This window comes from Podarcis tiliguerta (genome assembly GCF_965153285.1).
Source record: "Podarcis tiliguerta genome assembly, chromosome: 9".
Taxonomy (NCBI): Eukaryota; Metazoa; Chordata; class Lepidosauria; order Squamata; family Lacertidae; genus Podarcis; species Podarcis tiliguerta.
The window spans coordinates 6114437-6127950 of NC_139542.1; positions in this window are offsets into that span (position 1 = coordinate 6114437).

Below are 13514 nucleotides of genomic sequence, written 5' to 3' on the forward strand. Positions count from 1 at the left end.
TGAAGCATCTGTAACCTGAGGTACCACTGTACAGAGATTTCTCCAAATCCCAGGACTTCCCCTCCCCCTCCATAGAGTCCCATTTTAAACATTTTAAACTGCATCTTCTTCCAAACTCTAACTTTTGTATCAATCCATATTGTCCATGGTAATTGTTATACGACAAGTGGAATCAGAATCCTGCCATTGTTTCCATTTGCTTACAATGGTCTCTTCGATAACTCATACGTTTTCCCCAGTACCTGTAATTCCTAATAAAAAAGCTTCTGTCTTTTTAAAACAAAAGTTATTTTAAACACTTTTTTCAATTCATTATATATCATCTCCCAGAAAGCTTACAGGTCCACCACATATGATAAAAGGTACCTTCTTTTTCTTTAAATTTCCAGCAGATATTTGCACTTCTCCTATCGCCTCTGCTCCTGCTCACCTCTGGCGTCTGGCCCTCAGAAGTGTACCAGTGGGGGAATGTGGCCCGTGGACTGCCTTGCCAGAGTGGTGCATGCTCTGGTTATCTTCCGCTTGGACTACTGCAATGCGCTCTACGTGTGGCTACCTTTGAAGTTGACCCAGAAAGTACAACTAATCCAGAATGCGGCAGCTAGACTGGTGACTGAGAGCGGCCGCCAAGACCACATAACACTGGTCTTGAAGGACCTACATTTACGAGCACAATTCAAAGAGTTGGTGCTGACCTTTAAAGCCCTAAATGGCCTCGGTCCGGTATATCTGAAGGAGTGTCTCCACCCCCATCGTCCAGCCCGGACACTGAGGTCCAGTGTCGAGGGCCTTCTGACGGCTCCCTCACTGTGAGAAGCCAAGTTACAGGGAACCAGGTGGAGGGCCTTCTCGGTAGTGGCACCCACCCTGTGGAACGCCCTCCCACCAGATGTCAAAGAGAAAAACAACTACCAGACTATTAGAAGACATCTGAAGGCAGCCCTGTTAAGGGAAGCTTTTAATGTTTGATGCATTACTGTATTTTAATATTGTGTTGGAAGCTGCCCAGAATGGCTGGGGGAACCTCTCTGCAAATGGCGGGTGCCCGTCATTTTCCTTGCCCCAGATATTTCAGGATGATGATGTAGCAGAGCGTCAGGAGCAGGAGTCAGAAATAGGTCAGCAATAAATCAACCGGTGTCAGTGAAACTAACTCTTTATTCAAGGAAACATGATTGACTCAGGAGGTGCAGGACCTTGTCCCGGTAGATCTTGCAGTTGTGGGGACTGAAGGTCCCCAGCTTCCTACAGTTGGCTACGTAAGTCTCCTCATCCCCCGGGTCCTTCCCAAGGAGGGTTGCCATCTTTGTTTTGGCAAAATGTGGGGTGGGGTGGTTGGGGGCCATTCAAAGCAATCCATTGCAATCTATTGCAGCCTAACAGGTTGGCCCCTCTGGAATTTTGTCACACACACAAATTTGTAAATCTGTTTGTGCTTGGCTACCCAGAGCTTAAATACATGGCCTTTCATGTGCCCTTTCAAACACATGCATTTGTAGGGAATCCCTAACTTGGCAGAGAGAGAGAGAGAAGACCTGAAATACAGGACAAAACTCTATATGACGAAGCATTTTGCATTGAAATATGGGGCAATCCTGTATTATACAGGTGGCAACCCTATTCCCAAGCAACCTGAGGCTTTGCCTACGTGCCTTGCCTTTGCTCTGCCCTCTTCAATCCTCTTCTGGCCCTGGGGGACCAGTGGGGGGGGGGGAGTGGGTTGCAGCAGGAGGGGGAGACTCCCTGGCTTCTTCAGAAGCCTGACTCATCTCTGCCTCTTGACCAACCTCCTCTCCAGCCTCTGATTCTGAACTGCTCTCTGCCACAGCCTCGTCCTTCTCACCAAACCCTGTTCCCTCCTCAGCTTCTGATGCCTCCTCCTCCCATTCTTCTCCCTCTTCTCCCTCTGACCACATATTGTTGTCCCACCACCAATCCCTGGGCTCTGAGCCTTCTCCCCCTGGGGGTTCCCTTGGGGGTCCCCCAGCTGCTGCCTCCCACCATTCCTTTGTATCCAGACAGACCATGGCACAGAGTGATGTTTTGGAAGGCAAGGGGGTTGTGTCTGCCAGGAGATGGCCTCCTGCGGAGGGGACTTCCCCTGAATTTCCCCCAAAAAAACTTGGTGAGGAATTTTGCTGCTGCTTTCATGCTCGCAGATCCAAGCCGAAAGTTCTGCAGCAAATGTTGTTCAAGATATTTGCTCTGTGGACTCCTGACTTTACACATTGTGACGTGCGTTGGCTTCCAGAGGTAGTTCAAGGTAGCCTGGCTTGTGTGAGTGAATAGGGTTGCATCACAGGCTTGAACTCCATGCCTGCCAACTCCCGTGATTTATGCAAGCCATTGCATAATGGCGGAAGCCCATGTCTGCTCTTCAAAACAAACCTTTCTAGTCAACTTCTGCAATACCCGGGGGCTGGATCCAGGGTTCTGGAGGTCAAAGGCAGTGATTCATTGGGTAGAGCTTTGGGGAATGAAGAACTAAACGAAGAACATCTCTGGAAACACGCAAAAGGTAAGCCCAGTTCCACAACTGGTGGAAATGTTTCCTTTTTTTAAAAAAAAAGTTTTTATTTATACTTTTCAAGTTTATACATTTCAGCAAGAGTTTTGATCGCAGCAAAATGGAAGAGTAATGAAATCCCCTCTATTCAAGATTGGATCCAAAAGCTGACACAATATGCTGAATTAGATGGTTTATCAGAAAAAATAAAGAATAAATCAAAACAGGAATTTGTTTCTAAATGGGAGGTTTTCAAAGAATATCTGAAAAATAAATATAGTAGTTTAAATTCTGTTGCAGCATTTGAGGAACTTCAGTAATAGTTGTAAGGTAGATATAAGAAATTAGATTTAATGAGAATAATTTTAATTATATATATTAAAAAAGTGTATTGGCAATAAGTAATATGAATTTGAAGTATGGAATAGACGGGAGGTTGGGTCTTTAGTGTTAAGACCAATAGATGTTTTATTGTTTGCTAAGAATATTATGTGTCTATGGTTATTTTTGTAATTTGTGTATAATTTGGTATTTGTGTTTTTTGTTTGTTTGTTTTTCTTGTTGTACAAATAAAAAACATTAAAAAAAATAACATTTCAAAATTTGACTTGCATCCTCCTCTTTCTGCGGTTCCTTAAATTTGTTTTTAATATCTTCTGCATATCCAAATTGACCTAATTTGCTCATTTATTCATCTGCTTTAAATATATACTCTTATAGAACTGCAGATTATTACAATAATCCTGCCAATGTTTCTGTCTGTTTATAATTCATCTGTAAATATCCAATAAACCATTTCCATTCTTCTATAAAAAGTTTGTTACAGTATCTTGATTTCTTATTCTTCCAGTAAGTTTTGCCATTTCTGCATCTTCCATAAGTTTTTGTATCCATTCTTCCTTTGCTGGGGACTTCTGCTTCTTTCCACTTTGGGGCAAGTAGCATTCTTGCTGCTCTAGCAGCGTACATAAATAAATTTCTATTCAATATAGGTAGTCCCTATAATTCCAATCTCCCTTTAGCGAAGAGGTGGGGAGCTTCTTCTCTGTTGAGTGTTACATGTCTTAAGGGATGACCTGCAGTGGGTGGGGCCACAGCCAGCAGTGGGTGGGGCTAGAGCCAATAATGGGCGGGGCAAGCTGCTGGATGAGGAAGCGATTGCAGAGGGCTTCTCCTCATCTTCCATTGCTCTATATTTTAAGCATTCCTTACACTTCCCCTTCCTTCTCTCTTGTTTGCTCCCAGTTCTGCATGAAACTCATTCTACGGCTACTGGTAGCCCACATCTGCTTTGGGACATGTGAGCAGGTGGCTCTTGGTGACATAAGGAGTGAGACAAGCTATGTACAATACACAAATACATAAAATACATGTGCAACACTGGATTTATATAACTGAGTGGATATTGGCCCCCTGCCAATCCAGGAAACCCACTACAGTCATACCTTGGAAGTCGAACGGAATCTGTTCCGGAAGTCCATTCGACTTCCAAAGCGTTCGAAAACCAAAGTGCAGCTTCTGATTGGCTGCAGGAAGCTCTTGCAGCCAATTGGAAACGGTAAAAACCCTGCTGGACGTTCGCCTTCCAAAAGGACATTCGAAAACCGGAACAGTCACTTCCTGGTTTCAATCGTTCGGGAGCCAAAACGTTCAAGAACTAGGCTGTTTGAAAACCAAGGTACGACTGTACTACAGTGGTACCTCGGGTTACATACGCTTCAGGTTACATCCACTTCAGGTTACAGACCCCGCTAACCCAGAAATAGTACCTTGGGTTAAGAACTTTGCTTCAGGATGAGAACAGAAATCGCGCGGTGGCAGCGGGAGCAGTGGCGTAGCGTGGGGGGTGCAGGGGGGGCCGGTCGCACCGGGTGCAACATCTGGGGGGGGCGCTCGCACTCGCAGCTCTCTGCCCCCTGCTAAAATCCACGGGTTAGGGGGCGCAAATTACTTGCCTTGCCCCGGGTGCTGACAACCCACGCTACGCCACTGAGCGGGAGGCCCCATTAGCTAAAGTGGTGCTTCAGGTTAAGAACAGTTTCAGGTTAAGAACGGACCTCCTGAACGAATTAAGTACTTAACCAGAGGTACCACTGTTTAGTATTCCTGTTAGGAATATTGAGAGCTGTTCGGCAGTGGAACAGATTTCCTTAGGAGGCAGTGGACTCTCCTTCTTTGGAGGTTTATAAGCAGAGGTTGGAGGACCAACTGTCAAGGATGCTTCAGTTGAGATTCCTGCGTTGGAATAGATGACCTTTGGGGGTCCCTTCCAACTCTGCAATTCTATGATTCTACGAGGGGCACCAGCAAGTGAGTTTAAAAACAAACACATCCCCAGCTCTAGCCTGGGACTTTCTTCATGCAAAGCAATTGCTGTACCTCTGAGTTATGGCCTTAGCTGCCACTGCAAGGAACACAGAAAAAATGTGGCCCATCCCTGTTCTCAGACATCATTTGACAGGGATACGGGCAGCAGTTCCCACCGCTGTCACAGATCCAGGGTAGCTTTCTGCTGCCAAAAGTTTTGCAAGCCCTTCTTAGAGGTGTGCGAAATCAGCACCTGGGCTTGCTGTGTAATTCTCAGCCTTTCAGCCACCATCATTTTAATCTGGGATGACGGGAAAGCCCTCCGTGCCAGGAAAATAAAACCCCGTGCATTGTTGTGTAATAAGCGACTGGGAGAGCTCGCAAATTCTCCCTGAGATTTTGACACAGGTAAGCTGACGGCACTTGGCCTAAGCCCAGGGAATCTGCAGGATTTCGGAGAGCGCCGTTCTTAAGGGTTCAGCTTAACTGGTCTCTGTGAACGACGCAAGCAGCTTTCCCCCTTATTGCTGTATTTTGGAAACGGGGCTTTTCTGGCCAGAGGGACGTGTGAGCGATATGAGACAGGGCCAAACAGCCAGGCAGCCTGGTCCTAATGAGAACCTTATTACTCCTGTGGGAATCCCCTGCCCAGAAAGGAGAGGGGTTTCCCCAAAGGCTATTTTCATGAACAGTCGTCTGTGGTCAATTCCAGCAGTAGCTCGACTCTGGATGCTTCCCAACATGGCTGGTTTAGAGTGGGGAGGTAGGGGAAGACACAAGAATTACCCACTCTCGAAGAATGGCAGATGAAGGTGATGGACTATATGGAATTGGCGTAAATGACCGGCAGAATCCGAGACCAGGGAGAAGAGTCAGTGGAAGAAGATTGGAAGAAATTTAAAGACTACTTACAGAAACACTGTAAAATTAATGAATGTTAGAATGATGCTGGATTGAAGTTAAGTGGGATTTTTTTAGCAGCAATGTTAAGGAGTATGTAAAAATGGATTGTTAACAGGTGATAATTTAAAGCTATAATATATTAAGATAAAAGATTAAGATAAAATTAAAGAGGGAAAGGATTTGCTGAATTAACCGATTGAACTGGAATGCAAGAAAGGGAGGTGTGAGGAGGTCAGGGAAATAAGTAAATGAAAGATAAGATATGGAAAGACTGATTTGTTTTTAACTGTTTCTATTTTGTATTTTCTTTTTCTTTTTATTCTTCTTTATTCTTTCTAATTTTTGTAATATATTGAAAACTTTAATAAATATCTTTTTTTAAAAAAATAGAGTGGGGAGGTAGGAACCTCTTTTTTAGCCTAGGGGCCACATTCTCTCCTAGGCCAACTTCCAGGGGCCACGTCCCAGTGGTGGGCAGAATCAGGAGCAAAAGTGGGCAGAGCAAGAAATGTTAATTTAATCACACACCCCTCTCTGCTGTCAGGAGGGAGCTGGCAGTAAATCACCTTGTGCAAGTTGGGGGTTAACGCTTTGTGAGCAAAAATGTGATCTGCACAGACTTGCTGGAGTGTCAGGCCCAGTGCTTTTTTTCTAGAAAAAAGGTGCAGGAACTCTGCCCTGTCCCTCCTGCAAGCCGGAGAGGCAGGACTGTTAAGTTGTGGGTGATCATATCAGACGACACAGCGATTCTTCAAACAGCTCTTGTTTATTCACAGGCCAGAACAGAACTGAACTGAAGGGTTCAGTCAGCCTGCTTATATAGAGCTCCAGTACAATGTAACTGTAACAATTTTCTAAAACTATCCAATCACTGAACGTCACTTTCAATCCCTTATTTGCATAACTGTCTACAGTATCCCCCTGCTGGCCCAGGGTGAGAACTTCAGAACATGACAAGGGCAGCTTGCAGAACTGAGGCACAGGAAAGTCTTCTTCCCGCACATCAGTTGGGAGGCTGAAGAGCCTCATTAAATCCCCACAGTGCTTCTGGTTCATGAGCATACCCTCTCCAAGATGTCCTCCTTGCACTCTAGGGAGAGTTTTATTGTGAGTCAGAGGCGTGGTGTGGGACGAGGTGTTGGAACTGTGTTCTGGTGCGTTCCGGCTGGTCATGCCTCTTGAGCATAGCAGCTCATCTACAGCAGGTTTTGACCCCATAATGCAGTTGCTGAGACTGAAGGTCCACAGCTGCCTAAGTCCCCTCCTCTCCAGGGTTTCCCCCAAGCAATCTGAGACTGTGTGAAGCTAATTTCTCTGCCCTCTTCATGCCTCTTCTGGTTCTGGGAGACCAGTGGGGAGGGGAACTTGTCGCAGCAGCAGGAGGAGACACTCGTGACTCCTCACCAACCAGACTCATCTCTGCCTCTGGGCCTTCCTCCTCTCCTGCTTCAGCTTCTGCCTCTGATTCTGGACTGCTGTCTGCCACAGACTCTCCCAACTCACTGAGTCCTGTTACCTCTTCAGCTTCTGACACCTCCTATTCTGCTTCTTCTTCCTCTTCCCACTCATTGTTGTCCCATCACCACTCCCCGGGCTCTTTGATGCTGCTAATGCAGTGGTTTGACTTCACCCCTGGAGACAGACAGATGCCTGCAGCACCTCCCAGGAGCCCCAGACAGCATGAACAATGGCCATGGATGCTCGGAGTTGCACTTCAGAAACATTAGGAGGGCCACAGGTTTCCCACGTCCAATGTAGCACGGTTCATTTCCCCCCATGTGGTTTGAAACAAAACCAAGTGGTCAAATGCATTGAGCCCAAAAATGTCAGACTTCAGGGAATTGACTTCCTCCCCTGTGGCAGTAGATAAGCAGAACAAAGGAAAAGGAGTCTTCTTACCAGTTAGAAACTTTAATAACCACAGTGAGAGAACAAAGAACACATCTTCTAGTAATGGTGGTGCTCCCAATTAAGGATTCCACCCCCTTCTGCCCCTGCTAATCTACATCACTTCTACATCTTGTAATCTGAGCTTGTACCCCAGGCATGGGCAAACTCCGGCCCTCCAGATGTTTGGGACTACAATTCCCATCATCTCTGACCACTGGTCCTGTTAGCTAGGGATGATGGGAATTGTAATCCCAAACATCTGGAGGGCCAGAGTTTGCCTATGCCTGTTGTACCCTCTGTGCTTTCTGTCCTGCCACTTTCTGAGCTCTCCATGGCCTTGGAGAAGGTGGGCGAATGCTGCCCAGAGGCTGTGAATCTGCTAACCCTCTCTCTTCCAGTGTTTCTTCTCCTAGTTATTCCCCATCCAGTATTTCCCAGCTTCTGCATTTCTGAACTATGTCCCTCTGCAAGCCACTGTTCCAAATCTATAGTGTCCTCCTGTTCCTGGTCCCCAACAACAAAGCTCCTTCTGCAGTGCTCCATGAGACCCGACAGTCAATTTGATGTTGGGTCTTGCAGAATGCATTCCAATGGACTTTCCATGGCCCAACATCTGGACAGAGGACCAACACGTCCCGTCCTTCAGGAGGGCTGCACCAGCTGATATTCCCTACTCTGCACCCTTAATCGAAGTGCAGGGAGTGGGGGCTTTAGTTCTTATGTTATAGCCCAAAAGATTGTCGGCTGCTCTTGCTCTGGCCTCTCTCCACATGTGAGATTTCAGGGGACGGAGTCAGCAGTTTGGGGGCCCCCCGAGCTACAGGCAGGACGTCGTCTCTTGCCTGTGGTGTTGCTATCGGCCTTTCCACATATATTTGCGGTGACAGAATGGGCCAGATTGCTGACGCAGCCCACCGAGGACAATGTGTTCTGCAGGAGCATGCTGTTCCTTTGTTGTTTCGTAGCTAGCACAGAAGCCAAACTATTGCATAGCCTCCAGGATTTCTCCGATGAAAATAGCAACGTCCTATTCCACATTAGGAAGCTGCTCCCATGTTTGATCTCTCGCTGCACGCATAGATGTCATGTAAACATCGACGTCGGTCACTTTGAGCCAATTGCAACCTCTCTGCCCCATCTACCTCGCAGGGTTGTTGCAAAGAAAAAAACATGTGAGGGAAGGGCAACACCTTCAACAGATAAATGGAATGAAATAAAATTGCAGCTGTAAGTTGCCCTGAGTCCCTGCCATGGAAAAAGGCAGGAGATGTTGTTGTTGTTTTTGATGATGATGATGGAAACTGTGAGAATGATCATGAACATGTTGTTGTGGTGTAGGGGGGCAGTGTGGTGTAGTGGTTAAGTGTGGTAGACTCGTAATCTGGTGAACTGGGTTTGATTCCCCGCTCCTCCACATGCAGCTGCTGGGTGACCTTGGGCCAGTCACACTTCTGTGAAGTCTCTCAGCCCCACTCACCTCACAGAGTGTTTGTTGTGGGGGAGGAAGGGAAAGGAGAATGTTAGCCGCTTTGAGACTCCTGAAGGGGAGTGAAAGGCGGGATATCAAATCCAAACTCTTCTTCTCTTCTTCTTGTTTAGTCGTTTAGTCGTGTCCGACTCTTCGTGACCCCATGGACCAGAGCACGCCAGGCACTCCTGTCTTCCCCTGCCTCCCGCAGTTTGGTCAGACTCATGCTTGTAGCTTCAAGAACACTGTCCAACCATCTCGTCCTCTGTCGTCCCCTTCTCCTTGTGCCCTCAATCTTTCCCAACATCAGGGTCTTTTCCAGGGAGTCTTCTCTTCTCATGAGGTGGCCAAAGTCTTGAAGCCTCAGCTCCATGGCTTTAACCATGGCTTTAACTATACGGACCTTTGTTGGCAAGGTGGTGTCTCTGCTTTTTAAGATCATGAACATACCAGACAGTAAATGCTATTGAACAGTGGGACTTAGTTCTGAGTAAAAACGCTTTGGATTGCAGTGTAAGGCTGCACAGTCTTTACCCAGTTACCTTGAATACAGTGGAACTTACTTCTGAGTAGACATACATAAGGCTTCGTCTACAGCAAAGGAATCAACACTCCCTGCATTTTCCTAAGAAGGGGCTGGTCGCGGAAGCATTGCAATTAAAGAATTTAAAGTGGATTGGTGACCTTTTCCTTCAAAATTATAGGAAGGGCTTTGTATGCCAACTTCACAGTTTCCTTAATTTGGTGCAGTAATTTTATTTTCCATAGAAGCAGGACTCCGTTTTTGCACCCACACACGCCACTTTTAATGGTTCTTCAATATGTGGAGGGGAGGAAAAAGGAAAAGCGGGACATTCCAGGATCAAATCAGTAACTGGGATGGTTTCTGTAATTACAGGACTGTCCCTGGAAAATTGGGACAGTTGGAGGGTCTGCTCCCTTATGAAGCCTCCCAGAAGTGGGGCAATGCAGGTGGGGAAACAAACCACAATTTTTCCAATCTCTGGGCCCTTAGTTTTAAGTCTTTTACTGCCCAGCACTTCCCAATAGCTTCTCAGCCCTCATCTTTCTCCCGCTGTCCTCCTTTCCTGAAAAAAGCATGGCCTTTTTGTGGACTTTCTGTGCCAAAACCAAACGTGAGCTGCGTCCAAGACATACTGACCTTTCGTTCCTGTTGCTGATGCTGTGCCCTTTGTCTGCGCTCCATCTCTGGGCAGTAAGGACGTTGGCAAACTTTCCATGGCATCACAGCAGCTTAGCCAACAGCTGGATCTCTTGAGTCTATAGCTGGCAGTAGGACTGCGTGGTATATCAATATATAGGCGTACCTTGGTTTTTTAACAGCTTAGTTCTTGAATGTTTTGGCTCTCGAATGCCACAAACCCAGAATTGATTGTTCCAGTTTGCAAACTATTTTTGGAAGCCGAGGGGGCTTCTGTGGCTTCTTGTTGGCTGCAGGAGTTTTCTGCAGCCAATCAGAAGCTGCGCTTTGGTTTCCAAATGTTTTGGAAGTCGAACAGACTTCCGGAATGGATTCAGTTCAACTTCTGAGGTACGAATGTATTATCCAAAACCAGTTTGAAGTTCACATTGTGATAATTGGTTCATAATATCTGAGCTGGCAATATATCGTGAATCACAATGTGTGTAAGGGCTAGGCGATATCTGATTTTCAACATCACAATAACTCACCAGCCAGATATCGTTGTAGTGTTATCAGCAGCTAAACATTGCAACCTACCACGATGTCTGAAATAAGGATGGAACTATACAGAGGCAAACAGGACAACGTCCTGGCAACTGCTACTACTTAGGGGTCCAAAATAATAAATGACAATATTATCAATCATCACAAACTCCGTTTCATCAGCAGGTAAGCCAAAAGGCATCCAAATGAAACTTTTTGGCTTGTCTACCAAATGATGGCGTTCAGGACAGTCCAAAGTATGGCAATGAGGCATAGTGAATACAAACAATCTGGGACTGCTACTGAAAGTGACCATGAGATGATTGATAATATCATCATTTATCAGTTTTTAGAACCTTAAGTAGTATGAGTTGCCAGGTCACTGTCCTGTTTGGCTCTGTATAGTTCCTTCCTTATTTCAGATATCGTGATATATTGAGACATTGTGGCGTTTAGCTAGTGATATATCACGATACTGAAATCCAGTTATCGCCCAGCCCTCCGTTTTGTCCATAATATTTGCTACATTACAAGTGCTATTATAACCGTGCTAATGTTTTCATCTGCTTACAGATAACTTATACATTTTCCCCATTCCTTATTAAAGTTTTGGTCTTCTTGGTTCCTGAGCTTTCCAGTCAGTTTTGCCATTTTGGCATAGTCCAGAATCTTAGTTTGCCATTCTTCTCTGGTAGGGCCTTTTTTCCATCTCTGGGCTAGTAGCATCCGTGCGGCTGTAGTCACATACATAAAAAGTCTTTTCTGCTCCTTTGGAATATCGGTAACCACAATTCCTAATTTAATAGATCCTTTTAACAATCTTGTTTCAATTCTGATTCTGTCTTCTACCCCTCCCACTTTGGTGTCACCTGCAAATTTGATGAGCATCTCCTCAATTCCTACATCCAAGTTGTTTATGAAGACCTTGAACAACAACACTTGTCACTCCACAAACATAGTCGCCTCTGGTGACCAGAGACTCTTCCAGGCGACCGTGTTTGTGAATGATAGAGCATGAAACCGGAGACCCCCTGAAAGTCATTTGCCCTTGTATGGGATAACAAAATATGCAGAACTTTGGCTGACCTCTCCAGTGCCGGGAATAGCTCTCTCGGGTTTCAGTAGATGGATTTGCAGGTCCCTGCTTGAGTGGAGAGGTCCAGCTCACCCAAACCCAACCTGATCTGTAATTTCTGGTGCTTGGCGGTGAGTCAGATTGCTTTAATTAGCTTCTGCTGCGGCTGTGTTTAACCTGTCACCCTCTTAATCCTGCCTTTCAGCAGAAGGGATCATTTCAACGGTCTCCCCACCCATTTCCTGACTTGCCAGGATCACCGGTGGTTCATCTTCATATCCTGCTAGGCCGAAGAAGCGCAGGAAGAGTCTGACTCCCACCGTAATCCGCAATCCACTTAAACCAGCCTCCCTGCGCTTGGCGTCAGTGGAGCTAATCTGGTTGATGCAGAAGCAGCATCAGCGATGGGCTGTGGGTTTGCCTCATGGGAAGTGGGACTGCATTGCCGACAGAGCACTTTGTGGGGGGCTTATGGGCTGAAACTCAAAAGTGGCTGGGTGCATGGAAACAGCATATCCTCGATTTAACCCATGAGATTTCCGGCATGTTGGTCACACTAGCGTAGTTATCAGGGCCGGATTTAGGTTTGATGAGGCCCTAAGCTACTAAGGGTGGCACTGTGGGTTAAACCACAGAGCCTAGGGCTTGCCGATCAGAAGGTCGGTGGTTCGAATCTGCGCTCCCATTCCTTGGTCCCAGTTTCTGCCAACCTAGCAGTTCGAAAGCATGAAGTGCAAGTAGATAAATAGGTACCGTTCCGGCAGGAAGGTAAACGGCGTTTCCGTGCGCTGCTATGGTTCACCAGAAGCGGCTTAGTCATGCTGGCCACATGACCCGGAAGCTGTACACCGGCTCCCTCAGCTAGTAAAGTGAGATGAGTGCTGCAACCCCAGAGTCGTCAGCGACTGGACCTAATGGTCAGGGGTCCCTTTACCTTTACCTTTTAAGCTACTGAAGTTAATGGGGCCCCTTATATGTCTAGCTGTCCTTTGTCAACAACGAACTGTCGCTGGTTTTTTGTTGAATATATGCTATATGGCAGGGGTCAGCAACCTTTTTCAGCCATGGGCCAGTCCACCATCCCTCAGACCATGTGGTGGGCCAGACTATATATTTTTTTTTTTGGGGGGGGGGGATGAACAAATTCCTATGCCCCACAAATAACCCAGACATGCATTTTAAATAAAAGCACACATTCTACACATGTAAAAAGACCAGGCAGGCCCCACAAATAACCCAGAGATGCATTTTAAATAAAAGGACATATTCTACTTGTGTAAAAACATGATGATTCCCGGACCGTCCGCGGGCCGGATTGAGAAGGCGATTGGGCCTGCGGGCCTTAGGTTGCCTACCTCTGCCATATAGTAATTTATGGATCAAATAAATATCTAAAGCCATTTGCACATAACAAAATATGTTATCAGTCTACAAGCACTCTTTAATATTAGATAACAGGTACAACAGCTTGACCTACATTCAACTGTGCTGCACTGTAGTCTGTAGCTGCATGCTACGTGTTGCCATACAACCAGTTCATGCAGAATGTAGGCACCCTATATATAGAAATGAGCAAACCAGTGATATTTTAGGGCACAGGCTAGCAGGCGGAGTTCATTACTTACATCATAGCAGCCTACACAACACGAACCAAAACACTGTTGCTGTTTGTAGGTTT